Raw genomic sequence first — 24,305 nt, 5'->3', positions numbered from 1 at the left:
GGCAAGGAAGGCAAATAAATGAGTGGAGTGACTTTTGTAGAGAGAATTGTCTCACAGCGACTTTTGCAGAGGTGTCTATTAAAACGGTGCCATCATTTCTCTCTGATTTCTCGGACGTGTTTTCCGAGAGCGGTGTTCAGGAGCTACCTCCTCACCGGGAGTTTGACTGTCCCATTAACCTCATTCCCGGCGCCAAGCTGCCAAAAGCACGCCTCTACAATCTCTCACAACCGGAAAGAATCGCTATGCGAACTTACATCTCCGAGAGTCTCGAAAAGGGGCATATTCGTCCCTCAAAGTCACCTGTGGCCGCGGGTTTTTTTTTTGTTAAAAAGAAAGATGGCTCTCTGAGACCTTGCCTAGATTTTAGGGAGCTGAACCGTATCACGATTCGCGATCCCTATCCCCTTCCTCTGATCCCGGACCTCTTCAATCAAATTGTTGGGGCCAAGGTGTTTTCCAAATTGGATTTGAGAGGCGCGTACAACTTGGTCAGGGTCAGAGAGGGGGATGAATGGAAAACGGCCTTTAATACCCCTGACGGGCATTTCGAGAATCTCGTTATGCCTTTCGGCCTGATGAATGCTCCGGCCGTCTTTCAGCATTTTGTTAATAGTATTTTCTATCATTTAATGGGGAAATTTGTATTGGTGTATCTTGATGATATTTTGATTTTTTCCCCTGATGTTCAGACCCATCAGGATCATCTTTTTCAGGTTCTGCAGATTCTGCGGGAAAATAAATTGTACGCCAAGCTGGAGAAATGTCTTTTTATGGTATCGGAGATTCAATTTCTGGGTTTTCTCCTCTCTGCTTCTGGTTTTCGCATGGATCCCGAGAAGGTCCGTGCTGTACTTGAGTGGGAGCTTCCTGAGAATCAGAAGGCATTGATGCGCTTTCTGGGTTTTGCGAACTATTACAGAAAGTTCATTTTGAATTATTCCTCTGTTGTCAAACCCCTCACCGACATGACAAAAAAGGGGGCGGATTTTTCCTCTTGGTCGGAGGAGGCGCTTGCAGCCTTTTCTAAGATTAAAGAGAATTTTGCGTCTGCTCCCGTCTTGGTGCATCCCGATGTTTCCTTACCTTTTATTGTTGAGGTGGATGCTTCCGAGGTGGGTGTGGGTGCGGTTTTGTCCCAGGGCCCTTCCCCTGCCAAGTGGCGACCCTGTGCCTTTTTCTCTAAAAAACTCTCCCCGGCAGAGAGAAACTATGATGTGGGCGATAGGGAGTTGTTGGCCATCAAGTTGGCTTTCGAGGAATGGCGCCATTGGTTGGAGGGGGCCAGGCACCCTATCACCGTTTTTACCGACCATAAGAATCTGGCATACTTGGAGTCGGCCAGGCGTATGAATCCGAGACAGGCCAGATGGTCTCTGTTCTTCTCCAGATTCAATTTTGTTGTTACATTCCGACCTGGGATAAAAAATGTGAAGGCTGATGCTCTCTCTCGCTGTTTTCCGGGAGGAGGAAACTCCGAGGACCCGGGTCCCATTTTGGCGGAGGGGGTAGTTGTTTCTGCTCTATATTCCGATTTGGAGGCCGAGGTCCAGGCTGCCCAGACTGAGACACCTGCCCGTTGTCCTTCTGGGAAGTTGTTCGTGCCTCCTGAGCTACGTCACAAACTCTTTAAGGAGCATCATGATACGGTTCTTGCTGGTCACCCCGGGAGTAGAGCCACGGTGGATCTCATTGCTCGGAGATTTTGGTGGCCGGCTCTTCGTAAGTCGGTGGAGGGTTTTGTGGCTGCTTGTGAGACGTGCGCTCGCGCTAAGGTCCCTCGTTCACGGCCTTCAGGTTCCCTTCTCCCGTTACCCATTCCTTCCCGTCCTTGGACACACCTGTCCATGGACTTTATCACGGATCTTCCTCGTTCCTCGGGGAAGTCGGTGATCCTGGTGGTGGTGGACCGTTTTAGCAAGATGGCTCATTTCATACCTTTCCCTGGTTTACCTAATGCTAAAACGTTGGCGCAAGCTTTTGTCGACCATATTGTTAAATTGCACGGCATTCCCTCTGATATTGTTTCCGATAGAGGCACGCAGTTTGTGTCCAGGTTCTGGAAGGCTTTCTGTTCTCGCCTGGGGGTTCGGCTGTCCTTCTCTTCTGCTTTTCATCCGCAGTCGAATGGTCAGACTGAGCGCCTCAATCAGAATCTGGAGACATATTTGCGCTGTTTTGTTTCAGAGAACCAGGAGGATTGGTGTTCATTTCTCCCTCTTGCTGAGTTTGCTCTGAACAACCGTCGTCAGGAATCTTCTGATAAGTCACCATTCTTTGGTGCATATGGGTTCCATCCACAGTTTGGGACATTCTCGGGAGGGGCTCTTTCTGGTTTACCTGAGGAGGAGAGATTTTCCTCGTCTTTGTCTACCATTTGGCAAAAGATTCAGGGTAATCTTAAAAAGATGAGTGAGAGGTATAAGCGTGTGGCTGATAAGAGACGTGTGCCTGGTTCGGACCTGAATGTGGGTGATCTGGTGTGGTTGTCTACTAGAAACATTAAGTTGAAGGTTCCTTCCTGGAAATTGGGTCCCAAGTTTATTGGGCCTTATAAAATCTTGTCAGTCATCAATCCTGTTGCCTTCCGTCTTGATCTTCCACGGGTTTGGAAGATACATAATGTATTTCACAGATCTCTCTTAAAACCATATGTCCAGCCCACGGTACCCTCCTCTTTGCCTCCTCCTCCGATTTTGGTTGATGGCAATCTGGAGTTTGAGGTTTCCAGAATTGTGGACTCTCGCATGGTCCGCGGTTCTCTTCAGTACCTCGTTCATTGGAAGGGTTATGGTCCTGAGGAGAGGATGTGGGTTCCGGTGTCGGACATTAAAGCCACTCGCCTCATCAGGGCATTTCATAGGGCTCATCCTGAGAAGGTGGGTCCTGGGTGTCCGGAGTCCACCCGTAGAGGGGGGGGGTACTGTCACTACCAGAGCTTTGGGACGTTCTCACAGCTCTGTTTCTCCACCCCTGTGATGATGTCACTACTAGAGCTGGGAGGAGTTCTCACTACTCTGTTTACTTTTGGTTTCTTTCACCACAGCTGTCCTTCATGTGTTTGATTTTCCTCTCTTTATATCACCCCTCCTCCTATGATAGGATGTGGATTATAGTTCTCACTTCAGTTGTAGCTCTGGCTTTAGTTTCTTCACTTGTAGCTATCAGTTCACTGGACCTGTGTTCTGCTGCAGCTAGCACTCCGGATATTGCCCGCCTGTCCTTGGATCCGTCTTCTCTGCGGCTGCAACACCGTCAGCTAAGTGTGCAGACATTGTTGTGTTCCTGTTTATTTTCTGACTGGATCTGAGGTGGCCACGGTTCCCTCCATATACTGAGTAGGGCACTGGTGGCCGTGCCCCTTCCACTATTGTAGGGGTTACAGTGGTCATTAGTCTTAGGCACGTGGGCATGCCTCTTTCCGCCATTTGGATCCGGGCATGTGCTTTAGCAGAATAGGGAGAGCGTTGAGGGTCGGACAGGGGTCACCCGTTATCCTCCCTAGTTCTGGGTCCAGTCAGTAGCTCTGTACTGTGTATAACTATTGTTGCCCACATACAGCCGTGACACCTCCTTGTCTACTTATAAATTTATGACTGGAGATAAAGATAAGCTCTATGCAGCTGGTGATAATTACCTATACAATTAGGTATTTATTAATGAAGCAAAATATATAATATGTATGTATTCATTTAATGAGCCTTAGTTAGTCCTTAGCATAAAACAATCAGTAGGACATTATATATATATATATATATTACTTAATATTATATGGTTGTATGTTATGAAGACAAAATACATCCAGTATATTAGATATATTTCTCATTAGGAGAATATTTGTCTCTAAAAGAGTGTCTGTAAAAATGTGTATTTTGTAACTATTAATCAAATCTTTGGTATGACAGAGGAGGTACTGATATATCTGTGAGAAAACAAGGCCATTCATATCATTATGGTCCATACACCAACAGTGTGAGAAACATTCAGAGAGATGCCTAGAGGTCTGTCTCTAATTGCTACAAGTGTCAGAATTAATCCCTATACCTTTGAATTAAAGCTTCTAAGGTCAAATGTATAGAATACGTTTTTATTCAGACTTACATAAGTTAACCCTTTATACTATGATGCAAATAGCTTATACAGCAGTGCCACCTAGGTATGAGTATGTGACATCACAACAGTAGCAAAAGTGCATTCTGGGTAAGGTTATGATGTCACATTTTTTATCAATGGTCACGCCCATCCGACAATGATTGGAAAGTTCCAAACTAGGAAGGTGTGTGTAACTGATAAGTTTGTGGTCATAAACCACATAAAGGAGGAGGAGAAGGAGAGGACAAGTGGAGCTCTCTAGAGGGGTCTATCAAGATGAAATCCATGGTGAGATGCGCTATGATGGACCACCCAGCTTTCCTAGGAGCAGAAGTGAGATTCCTACTAGGACTTGGTAAAAGACACAGAGAATGATATTTCATTTTATTAAGACTAATTTGATAGTGTAGATGAAATTATACCATCTAGATTGGCGAATAAATAAATAAATAAATAAATTAATTGATCATCTCCATATTGAGATGTAGTCTTAGGATATTGTGAGACTTCATTCTACCTGCAGAAGAATCAAGACTATGCATTAAATGATTGCTTATATATATATATATATATATATATATATATATACTGTATATATATATATATTGATAATAATATTCTTCGCCAAGCTAAGTGATGGATTCCCACAGGAAAGACTTGTTTCAAGTGCTTCCCATTTAAGATATGGTCTAACAAAGATCCTAGATCCCTGTTATTTCTCTTCTAAGTTATATCCTTGGATGGATTTGCCCATCTTGAAGTCATGTGATGTATAGTTGGTTAGAAGGGGCCGGAATTTATTTAGCATTCTATATTGATGTCTAGGATTAGACATGCCCATCTTGATATTATGAGGTTTTCTCTGAACAGAAGTAATATATATAACTTATGTTCCTATTTTGAATTCCTAACCTAATAATAGCTTTGTTATAAGTTATTTTCACTCACATGTATGTTAAGCTTGTAATGCTTTATATTAACGCTATATATATATATTCATTTGCATGTATCATTGTGTTTATTTACTTGTATATGTTTATAACCTTGTAACCAATAAACCTGTGTATTATTGTATAATGCAGAACTACATGTTTATCATTAATGTCATCTCACGTCAAAAAGAACTTATTATCTGAGGAAATAGTCGGACTCAGATGTGAATTGTATCGATTAGGTTGTCTACAATTCACCCGGTCATGATTTTTAAGAATTTATGACAAATTGTATAATTTTATTTTTATTTTTTATGGTTAATTATTTTTATGACCATTATAAATAATTCTTGATTGAATTATTTCTGGCCGACAAAAAGCAGGAGTGGGTACAAAACACAGAAGACATGCAAATATTCCATTCACGTGTCATCTCTGTTTTGGATCCACTCCTGTTTTTTTGGGCATTAGCAATACTGATGGATTACTGACCAAATGCTGACCGAGTGAAGGTGGATGCTCAACAGACAGGATCCGTTTTTTGGGGGTTATTGTTCTGACGGATCAGAGGATGGGCAAAATAATCAGTAATGTCAACACAATGTTACTGCTGACACCCTCTCCACTCTGTCGGGGGGCTCTACTTGTATAAGCGTTTAATAGAACAGGTTCTGTAGACATCTATGTGGAATCAGCTGACCACGGTGTAAAAGGAGTGCGCTTCTTCTTGGCGCTAACATCGACCTGTAAGGCTGAGTTCATGCTTGAGTTATTTGTTCAGTTTTGGCCCCGTGACTGCCCAAATAAGTGAAGTGTGCAGTGATTCTAAGATACGTAGAACTACAGGTAACAGCACTCTGCTAGTCAATTGCGCAAAGATATAAGCAAACACTAAAAGAATAAATGCTTGGGGGTCATACTTACTGCAAATGCAGCTAGAAGCTTTTTGCGAATATAATTGATCAAAAATATTTCGGGCCCATCTACCGGTCGTCAAGGTCGCTTCTAATCAGATGGGTCCTACTCTGACATGCCTCTCCTGGGCTTACAGCCTACAATCTGGGCAAAGTAGTACCAAGCTGCATCCTACACATGCCTCTCCCAGGTTGTGAGCCTGCAGTATGGGCTGGGTAGAATACAGCTGTACAAGCTATCTAATTAAAAGCACATGGTAAATGGGCTGGTGGTGCACGGTTCAATCTCACCACCAGGGGGAGCCACTCCCCTAGTGGCAGTGACAATGGGGAAAAAATAAACGAACCAGCACCTCCACAATAAGTGAATATAAGAACGCAGGTGCACGCTACCTTGGCTAAAACACACTTGGATACGTAGAACTACAGGTAACAGCACTCTGCTAGTCAATTGCACAAAGATATAAGCAAACACTAAAAGAATAAATGCTTGGGGGTCATACTTACTGCAAATGCAGCTAGAAGCTTTTTGCGAATATAATTGATCAAAAATATTTCGGGCCCATCTACCAGTCGTCAAGGTCGCTTCTAATCAGATGGGTCCTACTCTGACATGCCTCTCCTGGGCTTACAGCCTACAATCTGGGCAAAGTAGTACCAAGCTGCATCCTACACATGCCTCTCCCAGGTTGTGAGCCTGCAGTATGGGCTGGGTAGAATACAGCTGTACAAGCTATCTAATTAAAAGCACATGGTAAATGGGCTGGTGGTGCACGGTTCAATCTCACCACCAGGGGGAGCCACTCCCCTAGTGGCAGTGACAATGGGGAAAAAATAAACGAACCAGCACCTCCACAATAAGTGAATATAAGAACGCAGGTGCACGCTACCTTGGCTAAAACACACTTGGATACGTAGAACTACAGGTAACAGCACTTTGCTAGTCAATTGCGCAAAGATATAAGCAAACACTAAAAGAATAAATGCTTGGGGGTCATACTTACTGCAAATGCAGCTAGAAGCTTTTTGCGAATATAATTGATCAAAAATATTTCGGGCCCATCTACCGGTCGTCAAGGTCGCTTCTAATCAGATGGGTCCTACTCTGACATGCCTCTCCTGGGCTTACAGCCTACAATCTGGGCAAAGTAGTACCAAGCTGCATCCTACACATGCCTCTCCCAGGTTGTGAGCCTGCAGTATGGGCTGGGTAGAATACAGCTGTACAAGCTATCTAATTAAAAGCACATGGTAAATGGGCTGGTGGTGCACGGTTCAATCTCACCACCAGGGGGAGCCACTCCCCTAGTGGCAGTGACAATGGGGAAAAAATAAACGAACCAGCACCTCCACAATAAGTGAATATAAGAACGCAGGTGCACGCTACCTTGGCTAAAACACACTTGGATACGTAGAACTACAGGTAACAGCACTCTGCTAGTCAATTGCGCAAAGATATAAGCAAACACTAAAAGAATAAATGCTTGGGGGTCATACTTACTGCAAATGCAGCTAGAAGCTTTTTGCGAATATAATTGATCAAAAATATTTCGGGCCCATCTACCGGTCGTCAAGGTCGCTTCTAATCAGATGGGTCCTACTCTGACATGCCTCTCCTGGGCTTACAGCCTACAATCTGGGCAAAGTAGTACCGAGCTGCATCCTACACATGCCTCTCCCAGGTTGTGAGCCTGCAGTATGGGCTGGGTAGAATACAGCTGTACAAGCTATCTAATTAAAAGCACATGGTAAATGGGCTGGTGGTGCACGGTTCAATCTCACCACCAGGGGGAGCCACTCCCCTAGTGGCAGTGACAATGGGGAAAAAATAAACGAACCAGCACCTCCACAATAAGTGAATATAAGAACGCAGGTGCACGCTACCTTGGCTAAAACACACTTGGATACGTAGAACTACAGGTAACAGCACTCTGCTAGTCAATTGCGCAAAGATATAAGCAAACACTAAAAGAATAAATGCTTGGGGGTCATACTTACTGCAAATGCAGCTAGAAGCTTTTTGCGAATATAATTGATCAAAAATATTTCGGGCCCATCTACCGGTCGTCAAGGTCGCTTCTAATCAGATGGGTCCTACTCTGACATGCCTCTCCTGGGCTTACTGTAGATCTACGTATCCAAGTGTGTTTTAGCCAAGGTAGCGTGCACCTGCGTTCTTATATTCACTTATTGTGGAGGTGCTGGTTCGTTTATTTTTTCCCCAGTGATTCTAAGAGTGATGCCTGTCATCTGCATGTCATACTGACTCACAGTATAATTTCACTACCACAGCTGACTCCCTATGCGGTGTTACTGCAAGGCACAGTGTTCTACACCACTATAAAGTCTCTCTGCAGCCAGGAAATAGCTATTTGTTTAAGCGATTCACCGCAAATAAATTCGGATTTGAAAAACTCGCTCATTTCTAGTTATGACAAATAATGATGACAAATATTTGTAATGCATTTTTCTCAAAGGGACTCAAAGTGCAGGGATAGTTGTGCGGCCGGGGCAATTCCCTGGAAAGTCAATGGCTGCCATATAGGTGCTTGACCCCAACACACAATATAAAAGGATTATTAGTATAAAACAGGAACTTGTAAATGGTACAGGAATGTACAAATGGTGCATGCAGTGGCGTGTCTACCGAGGAAGCAGACCACACCACTGCTATGAGGCCCATAGTAGTGGTGGTGGTAATTCTGAATTCCTTCTTCTGCTTCCCGACTTTAATCCACTGCCCTTTCCAGGAGCCACCACTAGGGAGCTTAGTGTATTACAAAATTTTATTTACCAGAAATTTTCATTTCTTGTAGTCCGTAGGCACCACAGTCACTAACGTTTTAAAGCCCCCTAGGTACAACTAGACAGAGACAGGTTAATAAGCAGTAAGAAGGAGTTCCTGTATTTCTTATTAAGCAGCAAAGGGAGGGAACATTATGCTGCCTACAGACTACAGGAAATGAAAATTTCTGGAAAATACATTTTTGTTTTCCTGGACGTCCTATGGCAGCACAGTCACGAATGGGACTTACAAAGCAGTGTTCAAGTGAGTGGGACAGAACACCCCATTCAAATATTCTATGGAAAATAGTGGTCGGGAGAACGTCCAGCCTGTGATCCTTCATCAAGGCCAAAGATGTTGATCATGTGTCAACATTGTGAATTTGTTCCAGTGGTATGTGCCCAGCTGAGCCAAGAACATGGCAGTGGAGCAGTTGACACCTCCACATTTTTGTCGGTGTAGTTCCCACACTAGGTGCTTATCCACCTCCTCTACGAAACAGGGCAAAGTGTTGCTTCCACTCCCTCCTATTATATGTGTAAACTGAAGCATAGTAGCCACACAGTGGATTAGTTGCTAAAGTGCATCAAGCGGCAAATATATGCTGGCTGTCTCTCCACCAACTCCAAATGGGCAAGTTGGTCAGCGACAATGGCAGGAACATTGTTTCTGCACTCCATTTGGGGGAAGTAACACATTCTCCCTGCAATGCGCACATTATGTCCGTTCCGTAGCCCCGCAAAAAAAATAGTGCATGTCCTATTTTTTTCTAGTTTGCGGACAAGGATAGGCATTATTACAATGGATCCGCAAAAAAAAACAGATGCCATACGGACGTCATCCGTTTTTTTGGTGGATCCGCAATTTGCGGACCGCAAAACACATACGGTCGTGTGCATGTGTGGTGATGGTGATGTTATATGGTGTCTTAACAATGGTTTATGGAATGCTCCACTTACATTTTGTAGTAGTTAAAACATTGCACTAGTGATAAATCCTTCTACAGTGAAATATTTCTGACAGCAGGGGGCACTATTAAACAGAAAAACATTGCCTAGGCTGAGTTCACATTACCGTTTAACTTTCCGTTCTTCTGATCCGTCAAAAGAACAGAAAAAGAAAAACAGATCTATTAATTTAAGCATCAGCTCTGATCATATTGAATCAGTTATGATCAGTTTGCATTACTTTTGTCAGATATCAGTTATTTTTGATGGGAGAAAAAGGCCTGCATGAAGGAATTTTTTCTCCTGTCAAAAATAACTGATTTCTGACAGACGTGACACAAACTGAAGCAAATTGATCAAAACTGAAGCTCAAAAAAAGACAGATTCGTTATTTTTAGTGCAAACTGATGCTAACAGAGCACGACTGATGCTCAAAATAACTGATCATTTTTTTCCTGTTCTTATGACGTTTCAGAAGAACGGAAAGCTAAACGGTCATGTGGACTGAGCCTAAGGGCTCATGCACACGGCCGTATGTATTTTATGGTCCGCAAAACACGGATCTGCAAAAAATACAGATGACGGCGTGTGACATCCCTGTATTGCAAAGTTTTTTTTTTGCAGATCCATTGTAACAATGCCTATCCTTGTCCACAAGAATACAAGAATAGGACATGTTCTATCTTTTTTGCAGATCGGCCAAGCGGACATACAGAAACGGTATGCACACGGAGTCATTTCCTTTTTTTGTGTGGACCCATTGAAGTGAATGGTTCTGCATACGGGACGCAAAAAAAACGGAACGGACACAGAAACAATATATGTTCGTGTGCATGAGCCTTAAAGCCTCATTTACACGTTTGTGTCTGTGATGTAATCCATGATAAGATAGTCAGTGATTCATATGTGAAGATGTCAGTAAAGTATCCGTGTTTGCTATGTGTGTCAATTTTTTGCTCTCCGTGTGTCCTCCATGTTTCACGGACACTGTACAGGCCAAAATTTATTTTCACTAAACCTCAGTCAATAATGGTGAAACTAAATTGCTCCAGGTAACATTGTGACATCATTGTGGGTGACAGGCAACCTGTGTCACAGCTTTATGGATTTAGAAATTGTAATGACATACCCTATATGGACAAAAGTATTGTGACACCTACACATTACGCCCACAGGAGCTTTTATGACATCCCTTTCTTTTTAATTCAAATGTTTATTGGTTTTCAATAACATAAAACATGCATAAATAGTCTCCATCAATAATAACGACCTAATAGAGTCCCCCAGTAATAATAATGCCCCCATTGTGCTCCTAGCAATAATGTCTGTATAGTGTACCCAGACATAATGTCCCCTAATATACCTCTAGTAATGGAAATGCCCCTACAGTCCCTCCAGCAATAATACCCTATTGTACCCCAGTAAAATTTTCATTATACTGCCCCAAAAGTTATAATGCTCCCAGTACAAAAAAATCCCCTATAGTGCCCCAGTATTAAAACGCCCCTAATGTCTCCAGTAATGCCCTCTATAGAGCCCTGCATATTAAAGAATGCCTTGGTAATGGCTCCTATAGTGCCCCAGTATTAAAATGTCCCCCATGCCTTCAGTAATGTCCCTTATACTTTCCCCAGTATTAAAAAGTACCCTATAGGACCCCCAATAATGCCTCCTATATTTCTGCCACAGTGCCCCCCAGTAGTAATTTTCCTCCCATGTAAGATCCCACACACAGTGGCCTCCCCAGTAGTAATGTTCCCCACACAGTGCTTCTCTGGTAGTAAGGTCCCCCAAACAGTGCCTCCTCAGTAGTAATGTCCCCCAAATGGTGCTGCCTCTAGTAGTAATGTCCCCCACAAAGTGCCCCCTTCTGTAGTGATGTCCACCAGTGGCTACCCCTTTCCCCAGTAATGCCCCGTATAGTGCTGCCAGTAATGTCTCCCACAGTGCTCCCCAGTTAGTAATGTCCCCCACATTGCTACCCCAGTAGTAATTTTTTCCACATTGCCCCCCTAGTGGTAATATCCCCCACACAGTGCCTCTCTAGTCGTAATGTCCCCCACACAGTGCCCCCTCTGGTAGTAATGTTCCCCACACCGCGCCCCCTCATGTAGTAATGTCCCCTACACAGCACCCTCTCTGGTAGTAATGTAGTGTACGGGAACTGTAATACCCGTCACTACCAAAGTGTCACTTGGTGTGCTGTCGTCCCTCCTTAGTTAGGGGGAAGTTGTTATATGTCAGTTTTATAAAATGTCATGTAATGTATGTATTTTCCTGTTACTGAAACTTGCATGTATAGGCCTGCTAGGGGTGTCATTCCAGCTTCTAGTCAATAGAGGGAGCTAGGGAGCCCTAGTTTATATAAGGCACAGACAAGGAAGTAAAAGTCAGTCTAGACCACAGCTCAGAAGTTTCTAGAGCCTGAGGAAGTGTCCAGAAGCTGAGAGAGACAGAGAAGCAAAGATCAGGAAAGCAAGAGGTACTCAGAAAGACAGAGGAGGTACTTATTAAAGCTATAGCCAAGGAGATAAAGCCAGAACTAGGTTAATGGGCCTTGGTGAAGATATGCTATATTCCAGGATCAGACAGAAATAGAGTGCTAGCTCCTGTGCTGCAAGTCCTGTGTTCAACACTCTGTAATTACCTTGCTGTAACTGAATTGCCTGCATCGACCGAATTGCAAAATCGACTGTATGCCAAGGAACTGCGATTCCACTATTGTCTCTGCTGGAAAACTACTAAAGTTGGAGTTCTGTTTTAATACTACGTTTCCTCAATTTATTCCTGCATCCGCAAACGGCGTGCCACCGTTTACTTGGCACTGGCGTCACGAACTATTTCTACCTATACCTGCCCTTGCAGAGAGTCAGCTGTACCAGGTTAGTGTATATTGCACTACATCACCCAGAAACACTTATTGCACACAACTTGAGTACGCTGCTCCTCTCTTTTGGCGTCACGAACAGGATACGCACGCTTTCTAGTGCAAGAAGCGTGAACTTTGTGCCTTATACAGTTGCCCTGTGACCAAAGTGACAATTTGCCTGTTTTATTCAAGTGGACTTTGTGGACTGAAAATCATACCCAAAGTGTACCAAAAACCTCTAAAAAGCGCTGTGCAGTGTTGCGCTACCCAGAGGAAGAAAATCGCCGCATTGGAGTGTGGTTTTGTGGACTTTTTACAATCCTGCTTGCTGTCAGTGAATGGACAGCGTTTTGCTAAAGATGGCCACCGGCTGCCTGGAGTAAAGTTTCCCGCGCCGCTGAGGACATTCGTGGGCGGATCCCTGCAAAGACACAGAGAGTCCCGCCCCTCTTCATCATCGCACCGCCGCGGCCCTGCTTCTCCTGCGTCACCGCGGTCTCAGGACGTCCGGAACCTCGCGAGACTTGGCCTGCGCAAGACCAGCGATACCGATAAGCACTTGTAACCGGAGGGAAGGGGAGTGTACCGGCCCCTTTAGTCGCCAGCGGCCACCTCTCAATAGACTACCATGTCAGAGCCAGGAGTGCCTGAGCAGCCGGCCCCAGGAGAGCTTGCGGCTCCTAATCATCCTACAGCCCCCAGCATGATGCCCTTTACCATGCCTTACTACTTCGGGGCCCCATGGTTCCCTCGTTACAGGGGAGAGACCCATACCCTAAGGGACTTTAAAGAAAAGTTGCTGGCACTATTCCGATTGTACCCTATAAATGCCGACCAGCAAATGGAAATCCTGCTGGCACAACTGGAGGGAGCTGCCCGTAGAGAAGTGTTATCCTGGCCTGCTACTGAGCGGAGTACTCTAGAACAGATATTCACCCGCCTCAGGGCCACTTTTGAAACTAGGACTGCCTCAGAGATAAAGATGCACTTCTTTGGCAAGAAACAGAAGTCCGGTGAGTCCCTCCGTGACTATGCCCTATCACTTCAGGAGGCTTTAGGGGCTGTACTCCAGATAGATCCCAAAGAGGCTGATAATCAGGACCAGACCCTGAGGGAACAATTTATCAACGGGGTGTCTAGTGAACAAATAAGGACCCAGTTAAAGATGCTGTCCGCCCAACACCCTAACAGTGCCTTTCTGGACTTTAAAGAACTGGCTATAAAAATTCTGGGGTCCACAGTATCTCCTGAGTTGAGCGCCCTATCTGAGTCATCAGCCTGCAAGCCAAAACCGCTTGTCACTAACCGAGCTGAGGCCGGCCAAGCTGTTCAAGTGTCAGCTACTGATACCATTGCCATGCTGACAGAGCAAGTAAATCACCTCACTAAAAGTCTAGAGAAAGTGTGCAGAAAAATAGAGGAATGGGAAAAACCCATAATGCTAGAAGAAGAATTCCTGTCACCTCCTAGGCCGTTCCCACCTCCTTACCAAGAGACTCACCCCAGGGATCCTGGGAGGCGTAATAGAGGTCGCAAGAAGCCCGTGTGTACATACTGCAAAAAGCTGGGACACACAGAATCCACGTGCTGGCAGTTAAACGGGCAACCCCTGAGGCTGAGGACCACCCCTCGGGAGGTAGAACACTAGGTCCAGAGGATCCAAATTGGATGCCACGTTATGTAGGATCCCATCCTAAAATCAATATAGAGATCAACGGGGTCCCCTTTGAAGCCCTATTAGATACTGGGTCTCAGGTCACTACTATTCAGCTGCCTGCATTTGAAAAGTTCTGGGACACCAACCAGTTGACCCAACCGCCTGAATCCTGGGTGGAAATTATCGCCAGCAATGGCAAACCAGTAAAGGTTCATGGATACTGGGAACCCACCCTGCAGGTGGGAGAAGTAACCCTGCCTCAACAGGGAGTGATCGTAGTACAGGCCGGTGACAGAGGAGGACACCCTGTCATTCTAGGCACCAATGTCTTCAAAAACTGTTATTCAGAAATACTTGCTGTATTACATCAGACTTTGCCCACTGCTTCCTCTGCATCCAGGAGGGTGATTCAAAAGACTATCACTGTGTTAAGTGCCCAGCAGAGGTTTGCTAATGGGAAAGGAGAAATTTGTACTGCCAGGATCCGTGATATTAAGCCTGTGACTTTGCCTCCTAATTCTCAAACTCTTTTGTGGTGTCGTGCTGTCCTGGGAGTCGAAGGCCGAGATTATCCAGCCCTGGTGGAACCAATCCCGATGGAGGATTATCCTTATGTGAGAGCTGCCAAGTGCCTGGTGAACGTCTCCCAAGGTAAAGTACCTGTCCGTCTGATTAATCTGAGTAATCATCCTGTTGCGCTTACTAAGCATTGCCCTGTTGCCCAGCTGTCCCAGGTGTCCTTCCAAGACATCATTCGTCTTCCAGTGACAGAAAAGCCGCCAGCTGCAGACAGCAGATGTTCGCCGGTGACCCAGCCACAAGTGCCCTGGTGGGAAGAGCTCCATGTAGGGGACGAGACTACCCCCCAACATCAACAAGAAGGGATTCTACAGCTTGTCAAGGAGCACCACCAGGCCTTCAGTAAGCATGCTACTGACTATGGAGAGGTTAGTGTCATACAACACACCATACCTACTGGCTCTCATCCTCCTATCAAGGAGAGATACAGACCCTTACCACCTACTTCATATCAGACTGTAAAGGAAATGATCCAAGAAATGAAAGACTCTAATGTGATCCGGGACAGCCGTAGTCCGTGGGCTGCACCCCTGGTTCTTGTAAAGAAGAAGGACGGTAGTATCCGTTTCTGTGTGGATTATAGGAAAATTAATCAAATAACCCACAAAGATGCATACCCACTGCCCCGCATTGAGGAGTCACTAACTGCTCTGGGCTCCTCTGCCTATTTCTCCACATTGGACTTGACCAGTGGCTACTGGCAAGTACCCATGGCCCCTGCAGATAGAGAAAAGACTGCCTTCACTACTCCCATGGGCCTGTTCGAATTCAATTGTATGCCGTTCGGGCTATGTAATGCCCCAGGAACTTTCCAGAGACTAATGGAACGGTGTTTGGGTCACAAAAACTTCGAAACAGTGCTGCTGTATCTTGATGACGTCATTGTGTACTCAAAAACATATGAGGACCATCTGAAACATTTGGCAGAAGTATTTGAAATCCTTATCAAATATGGCTTGAAGGTAAAGCCATCCAAGTGTCACCTGCTCAAACCTGCAGTAAGATACCTGGGGCATATAGTAAGCGGAGAGGGAGTGCAACCTGACCCTGATAAATTGGCAGCTGTCTGTAATTGGCCGGTTCCTACTACTGTCAAAGAGGTGAGGAGTTTCCTGGGTTTTGCCGGCTACTATAGACGTTTTATCCCCCATTTTGCTCAAATAGCTGATCCTATCCAGGAGCTCTTGAGGGGGCAACCCAAAAAGAGTCCTAGAACTCCTGTGCCCATTGAGTGGAATGAGAAAAGAGAGATAGCGTTCCAATTGCTAAAAAAGAAACTGACCGAGCCTCCAGTGTTAGGTTATCCAGATTATAGCAAGCCCTTCCATCTCTATACTGATGCTAGCAAGCGAGGCCTGGGAGCTGTGTTAGCCCAGATCCAAGAGGGAAAAGAGAGAGTGATAGCATATGCAAGCCGCTCCCTGAAAGGAGCTGAGAAAAATGACCAGAATTATAGTTCCTTCAAACTAGAGTTCCTGGCATTAGTGTGGGCGGTGACAGAAAAATTCAAGGATTATCTAGCCGCCACCCCGTTCATTGCATTCACTGACAATAACCCTCTGGCACATCTCAATACAGCTAGATTGGGGGCCTTGGAGCAGAGATGGGCCTCTCGCCTTGCCAACTATAATTTCTCTGTAAAGTATCGTGCTGGACGTACTAATGATAATGCTGATGCTTTATCCAGGCTTCCCACAGAGACAGCTCCTGATGATGTGCGAGATGCTTGGGAAGATGTAGAGATGCCGGCTTTCTATAACAAATTTGCTCAACAGGATCAGGCTCGAGCTACCAATAACAGAGCGGCAGTTCCTTCACCCTCCAGTAGGCCTGAACCTAAAGAAGAAAGGTGGGTGAAACTACAGTCTGAAAGTAGAGTGCTGGGTGAGTTGTTGGACTTCATTACTAGTGGCAGAGCCCCTGAGAGGATTCGGCGTAAGAGTGCAGATCCTGAGCTCATCAAACTGTGGAGACAGCGCCATCAACTCTTCATACAAAAGGGCCTATTGCTACGGAGAAGCCTAGACCCAGTGTCCAACGAAAGAGTACACCAGATTCTCATACCCCGACGAGATGCAGGTATGGTGTTGGAGATGTACCACAATCAATCCGGTCACTTTGGGGTCCAAAAGACTGAAGCTACTATCCGCCAGCGGTTTTACTGGGTAGGCATGAGAGAAGACATGGAGAAGTGGTGTCGAGAGTGTGTAGCCTGTGCCTTGAAACGAAGTGAGCACCATGATCAGAGGGCACCACTGAGACCCATTGTAAGTACTCGTCCTCTTGAACTTGTCGCCATCGACCATGTAAAACTGGAGCCTAGTCGCTCAGGGTATGCTTATGCCATGACTATTATTGACCATTTCACAAAGTCTGTTGTAGCAGTGCCTGTGAGAGACCAGACAGCCAAGACTACAGCCGAACTGTTCTGGAAGCACTTTCTCCTGCCCTATGGATGTCCAGAAAAGATCCTCACCGATCAAGGACCTGCTTTTGAGTCCCATCTGTTCCATGAACTGTGCCGCTTACACAACTGTAAGAAGATCCGGACGACGGCCTACCATCCTCAAGGTAACGGATTATGTGAAAAAATGAATCAGACCTTGATAGAGATGCTGAGGGCCGTGCCTCCTGAGAACAGAGGAGATTGGCCCAGTCTGTTGCCACAGCTCATGTTCACATACAATCATACCATACATTGTTCCACCGGGTATACCCCGTTTTACTTGATGTTTGGGCGCCAAGGGACATTGCCTGCTGATCATTCATTGGACATACATGTGCCTGATTGCATTAACCCATTACCTAACACCGACTGGGTTGCTGAGCACCAAAGGCGATTAGATGCAGCCAAAGCCATTGTTCAGGAACGTATGGACCTTGCTAGAGACCGACAGCAGAGAGACTATGATCAGGCAGCCCATGCAGAACCCTTGACCATAGGGGCCGTGGTATGGTTAAAGAATAACCGTCGTACCAGCAAATTGGACAGGAAGTGGGAGCGAAGTCCCTATGTTGTCACTGCAATCCCAAATGTTGGAACTCACACTTATGAGATCACCCGGGAAGACAAGGGATCCCAAATTGTACACCGAAACCGGTTGAAGCTCTGCCTGACACCAGAACCTAGTGCCGAGAGTTCCGGATCTGAATATCCTGTGTCAGAGTCAGCAATACCGCCCGAGGATCCTATGCAGGCTGTCAGTAATCTCAGGTATGACGCTGATCCCATGCATTGGCTTCTGACACCGTGGTTGAACTTGCTGGTGCCTGCTCCGGCACCTACTGTAGTTTCACCTCCAGAAGAGCCGGTTCAAGATGCCCTGGATCCAGTTCCCCCTGTAGTGGATATTGTTGATATTGTTGTTCCAGTTGTTCCTGTTGTTCCAGCTGTTCCTGACCAAGGTCTCACGGATGGAGACCCTCCTGTTGCTCCTCTCCCTCCTACCTCGTTGCTAAGGGAAGAGGAGACCCCTGTTTTGAGAAGGTCTACCCGGATGACCAGGGGACGCCCACCAGTCCGTTTAGGAGACTTTGATTATTCTGGTGGTGTCTCCTCCCAAACAGTTGCCACGGGCAATACCTTACTTGACATTTGTGCGCAAGAATGGACTCCTCCACGTGAGCCCTTGCCTGTGATACACCCACAGGAAACTCCTGGGTAGTTCCGTTATTTTGCTGTCCTTTTATTGTGCAACTTCATACTAAGGAACCGTGCCCGGAGACAGACTCAAAAGTACCTGAGCCTCTGAGATTCTTATTCTTTTAAAAGTAATGTGCCCAGAGATGGACTCCACCGCATGAGAGTGTCATGGTCTTACCTGCTTGCTGCTCTCCTTCGTTTGACATGTGCTGGCGGCCATCTTGGTTCCTGGGTTTCTTGTAGCCTTCCACCCTGCGGCTCCTCCTTCCCCTGGGAGGAGCTGGATGCCTAGCTCATATATATAGGAGGTCTGTGGCTTCAGTTCCTTGCTTGGTCCTCTTGTGTTCACATGCTTCTAAGACTGCTGCTGCTTCTGGTTCCTGATCCTGGCTTCGTCTGACTACCCTGCTGGTTCCTGATCCTGGCTTCGTCTGACTACCCTGCTGGTTCCTGATCCTGGCTTCGTCTGACTACCCTGCTGGTTCCTGATCCTGGCTTCGTCTGACTACCCTTCTGGTTCCTGACCTCTGGCTTCGCAAAGACTCTGCTCGGTTTCACCATCCGTTTGGACTTTTGCTTTACAGCTTTATTTTCAATAAAGCCTTCTTATTTTCACTTATCTCTTGTTGTACGTCTGGTTCATGGTTCCGTGACATTAGGACCAAGCCATGAATTCTGACGGTACAGGGCCATCCTCGCTACCCACGCTGGTTGCCAGACTTGATCAGCAGGATCACCTGTTGGGTCGGTTCGCTGTGGCGTTGCAAACCCTGCTTGAACGCACGGCTCATTTCGCTCCCGTTGCCGATGGGTCGGTTGTCGCTCCTGGGCTTGCTCCTACTGCCGCTCCGGTTGTTGCGCCAGAGTCTACCCCGACACCTGTTGTTGCGCCTGCGGTGTTTCGGGGTATGACCGGTTCTGCCCCTCTTCCACAGCGCTTTGGGGGAGAGCCAACTCAGTGCCGAGGTTTCCTTAACCAGGTGGGCATTTATTTCGAGTTGCTGCCACATGCCTTTCCTACTGAGAGATCAAAGGTGGGCTTCTTGATCTCGCTGCTCTCGGACAAGGCCTTGGCCTGGGCCAGCCCTTTATGGGAGAACAACAATCCGGTGGTTGCCGAGTTTTCCGGTTTTGTTGCTTCTCTTCGGAAGGTATTCGATGTGCCGGCTCGTGCTGCCTCTGCTGCGAAGCTCCTTATGTCCATCAGACAGGGTTCACGATCCGTAGCTGAATACGCCATTGAGTTTCGTACCCTGGCAGCAGAGGTGGGCTGGAATAATGAGGCTCTGGTCGCTGCTTTCTCTCATGGTCTCTCAGATGCCTTGAAGGATGAGGTTGCAGCTAAGGACCTACCAGTTGAGCTCGAGTCTCTTATTTCTTTCCTGATTTTGATTGACACCAGACTCAGGGAGAGACCTTCCTTTAAGGAGAACCTGCGGAGGTCTTCTAACAGATTGGTGCCTACGTTTGCTGTCCCACCCGTGCCTCCCTCTCCTCCCACGCCTCCTGGGGATGACTTGTCTGGGGGTGAACCCATGCAGCTGGGGTTTGCTCGCCTGTCCGAGGGGGAGAGGGCACTCCGGAGACGCGAGGGCCAATGCATGTACTGTGGTCTCGGTGGGCATTTTCGGTTGGCATGTCCGAAACGTCCGGGAAACGCTCGTACCCTGAGATCCTGTCGCGGGCAGATCTTGGGTGGAGTCTCCTCGTCCCCGGTTTCCCGTGTTGACAAACCACTGATCACTGTTGTCCTCTCCTGGGTCGGGGGCTCGGTGACGACCCAGGCGTTGGTGGACTCTGGTGCTGGTGGTTTGTTCATTGATAGTGTGTTCGCTGCCGCCAATTCCATTCCTCTGCAGGCTCGAGGTTCCCCACTGGCTCTTGAGGCGATAGACGGCAGACCCCTTCTGCCGCCACACGTGACTCATGAGACCCTTCCAGTGGGGATAGCCATTGGTGCCGTTCACAGAGAGTCGGTCTGCCTCCAGGTTATTTCGTCTCCACACTACTCGGTGGTCTTGGGGTACCCCTGGCTCCAGAAGCATAATCCGACTTTCGATTGGAGATCGGTCGAGATCCTCTCGTGGTCACCGCAGTGTGGGGCTAGTTGCATCCATGGGTCTGTCAAGTTGCTGTGTACTTCCTCGGACTCTCTGTTGCCTCCTGAATACGAGGAGTACCGGGATGTATTCGATAAGGTGCGCGCGGTTGCCCTACCTCCGCACCGCCCATACGATTGTGCCATAGAGTTACAATCTGGTGCCGTTCCTCCTCGTGGCAAAGTCTATCCACTGTCGGTAGCGGAGAATGAGGCCATGGAGGAGTACGTGAGGGAGGCGCTTTCACGCGGACACATTCGCAAATCTTCGTCCCCGGCAGGGGCTGGATTTTTCTTTGTGAAAAAGAAGGGCGGTGAGTTGAGGCCTTGCATCGATTACAGGGGTCTCAATCGCATCACGATCAAGAACGCTTACCCGATACCCTTGATTTCCGAGCTGTTCGATCGCCTTAAAGGGGCCAAGGTCTTTACCAAACTCGACCTGAGGGCGGCATATAACCTGGTAAGGATCAAGGCGGGCGATGAGTGGAAGACCGCGTTTAACACCAGGACCGGTCATTACGAATCCTTGGTTATGCCCTTTGGGTTGTGCAATGCGCCCGCAGTCTTTCAGGAATTCATCAACGATGTTTTCCGTGACCTGTTGCAGCAGTGTGTGGTAGTCTATTTGGATGACATCTTGGTATATTCTGAATCCATGGAGGCCCACATTCTGGATGTCAGACGAGTGTTGCAACGGTTACGAGAGAACAAGCTGTTCGGTAAGCTTGAGAAATGCGAATTTCACCGATCCCAGGTAACCTTCTTAGGTTACATCATTTCCGCTGAGGGGTTCTCCATGGATCCTGAGAAGGTTTCGGCTGTCTTACAGTGGCCCCAGCCCAGTGGTCTTCGTTCCCTGCAGCGCTTTTTGGGCTTCGCCAATTATTATCGGAAGTTCATCAGGGACTTTTCCATGCTGGCCAAGCCTCTCACGGATCTGACCAGGAAGGGCAGTAATTCCCAGGTCTGGCCGCTCGAGGCCATCCGAGCTTTTGAGGCCCTAAAGTCCGCCTTTGTGTCGGCTCCGATTCTGTCGCATCCCAACCCTGGGTTGCCCTTTGTCCTCGAGGTGGACGCGTCTGAGACGGGAGTAGGCGCCCTTCTGTCTCAGCGTAGAACACCAGAGGGTCCTCTGCTTCCTTGTGGGTTTTACTCCCGGAAACTGTCTTCCGCGGAGTGCAACTATCAGATTGGTGACAGGGAGTTATTGGCCATCGTGCAGGCCCTTAAAGAATGGAGGCACTTGCTCGAGGGTTCGGTGGTTCCGGTTCTCATCCTGACGGACCACAAGAATCTGACCTACCTTTCTGAGGCCAAGAGATTGACACCACGTCAGGCCAGATGGGCTCTGTTCTTGTCACGTTTTAATTACGTGGTCTCCTACCTACCCGGTTACAAGAACATTAGGGCGGATGCCTTATCACGGCAGTACTCCGAGCTGTCCAGGGAGGAGTCGATTCCGACTTCGGTCATACCTCCGAATCAGATCCTGGCCGCCATTCGCACCAGCCTGACCTCTCCCCTGGGTGAGCAGATTTTGGCGGCTCAATCTGGTGCTCCCTCTGGGAGACCCAACGGCAGATGTTTTGTGCCTGAGGAGTTGCGCACTCGGTTGTTGCGAACCTACCATAACTCCAAGACCGCGGGGCATCCTGGAAAGAATCAGCTGTCCTGGGCTGTTTCACGTCTGTTCTGGTGGCCTTCCCTACGTTCCGACATCGCCGCATATGTAGCGGCATGCTCCGTTTGTGCCCAGAGTAAGTCCCCTCGGCACCTTCCGTTGGGCCTTCTGCAACCCATAGCCACCGGGGAGCGCCCATGGTCACACCTGGGGATGGATTTCATTGTGGACCTCCCTGCATCCCGAGGCCATACGGTCATTCTCATGATTGTGGATCGGTTTTCCAAAATGTGCCACTGTGTTCCTCTCAAGAAGTTACCCTCTGCACAAGAGTTGGCCACGATTTTTGCCAGGGAGGTCTTCCGGTTGCACGGTTTGCCTAAGGAGATTGTGTCGGATCGGGGGAGTCAGTTTGTGTCCAGGTTCTGGCGCGCCTTTTGCTCCCAGTTGGGGATTCATCTCTCCTTCTCCTCGGCCTACCACCCTCAGTCCAATGGGGCCGCAGAACGATCCAATCAGGCCTTGGAGCAATTCCTTCGTTGCTATGTCTCCGATCACCAAGACAATTGGGTTGACCTCCTGCCTTGGGCTGAGTTTGCCAGGAACACGGCGGTGAACTCTTCCTCTGGGACGTCTCCCTTCATGGCCAATTATGGGTTCCAACCTGCCGTGTTACCGGAGGTATTCTCTCCCCAGGATATTCCGGCTGTGGAGGATCACCTTTCCGTCCTACGTGCTTCTTGGGTACAGATCCAGAAGTCCCTTGAGGTCTCTGCGCAGCGCCAGAGACTCCAGGCTGATCGCAGACGAGCGCCTGCTCCTTCCTACCAGGTCGGAGACCGTGTATGGTTGTCCACCCGCAACCTCAACCTTCGAGTGCCCACTCCCAAGCTGGCGCCTCGCTTTGTTGGTCCCTTCCGAGTGCTTCGCAGGGTAAACCCGGTAGCCTATGCCCTTGCGCTTCCTCCTGGCATGCGGATCTCCAACGTGTTTCATGTCTCCCTGTTGAAGCCTCTGGTGTGTAATCGTTTCACTTCCTCGGTTCCTCGGCCTCGTCCGGTCCAAGTGGGCAATCGTGAGGAATATGAGGTGAGCAATATCCTGGACTCACGCCTGGTCCGCGGTCGGTTGCAGTTTTTGGTCCATTGGCGTGGTTATGGTCCAGAGGAGCGTTCCTGGGTTCCCTCCGCAGATGTCCATGCTCCTGCCTTGCTCCGAGCCTTCCACGCACGCTTCCCTCAGAAACCGTTTTGTGCTCCGCGGAGGAGGGGCCCTTGAGGGGGAGGTACTGTCATGGTCTTACCTGCTTGCTGCTCTCCTTCGTTTGACATGTGCTGGCGGCCATCTTGGTTCCTGGGTTTCTTGTAGCCTTCCACCCTGCGGCTCCTCCTTCCCCTGGGAGGAGCTGGATGCCTAGCTCATATATATGAGGTCTGTGGCTTCAGTTCCTTGCTTGGTCCTCTTGTGTTCACATGCTTCTAAGACTGCTGCTGCTTCTGGTTCCTGATCCTGGCTTCGTCTGACTACCCTGCTGGTTCCTGATCCTGGCTTCGTCTGACTACCCTGCTGGTTCCTGATCCTGGCTTCGTCTGACTACCCTGCTGGTTCCTGATCCTGGCTTCGTCTGACTACCCTTCTGGTTCCTGACCTCTGGCTTCGCAAAGACTCTGCTCGGTTTCACCATCCGTTTGGACTTTTGCTTTACAGCTTTATTTTCAATAAAGCCTTCTTATTTTCACTTATCTCTTGTTGTACGTCTGGTTCATGGTTCCGTGACAGAGAGCCTCTGTGATTAATAAGAAATAACCTGGGTACGGACTCATGCTTGTTCTTTGAGCCTCCAAGAACTTTTATACTGTTTTATACATTTTGCTGTTCTATCATGGACTTATTCATTGTCATGGACTATCCTGGTTATAATGTTACGCTGTGCCAGGTCAGCGCCCCCGTTCCATTCACTATCCTGAGAGAAGAGAACGACGCCCCTTGTCACTACCCTTCACTTTTGCCAATTGGACCTGATGTAAATGTAAATGCAGATGAATTACATGTATGTATGCCTGCATGTCTCTATTTTCTATTTCAGGTAGAGATTCCAGTTGGGCGACCCATGATGGAGTACGAGGTCGTACTCAGCTTAAAGCAGTGGGGTATGTAGTGTACGG

This window comes from Bufo bufo, chromosome 2, assembly GCF_905171765.1.
Source record: "Bufo bufo chromosome 2, aBufBuf1.1, whole genome shotgun sequence".
In the NCBI taxonomy this organism is placed as follows: domain Eukaryota; kingdom Metazoa; phylum Chordata; class Amphibia; order Anura; family Bufonidae; genus Bufo; species Bufo bufo.
This window is presented reverse-complemented; position numbering follows the sequence as displayed.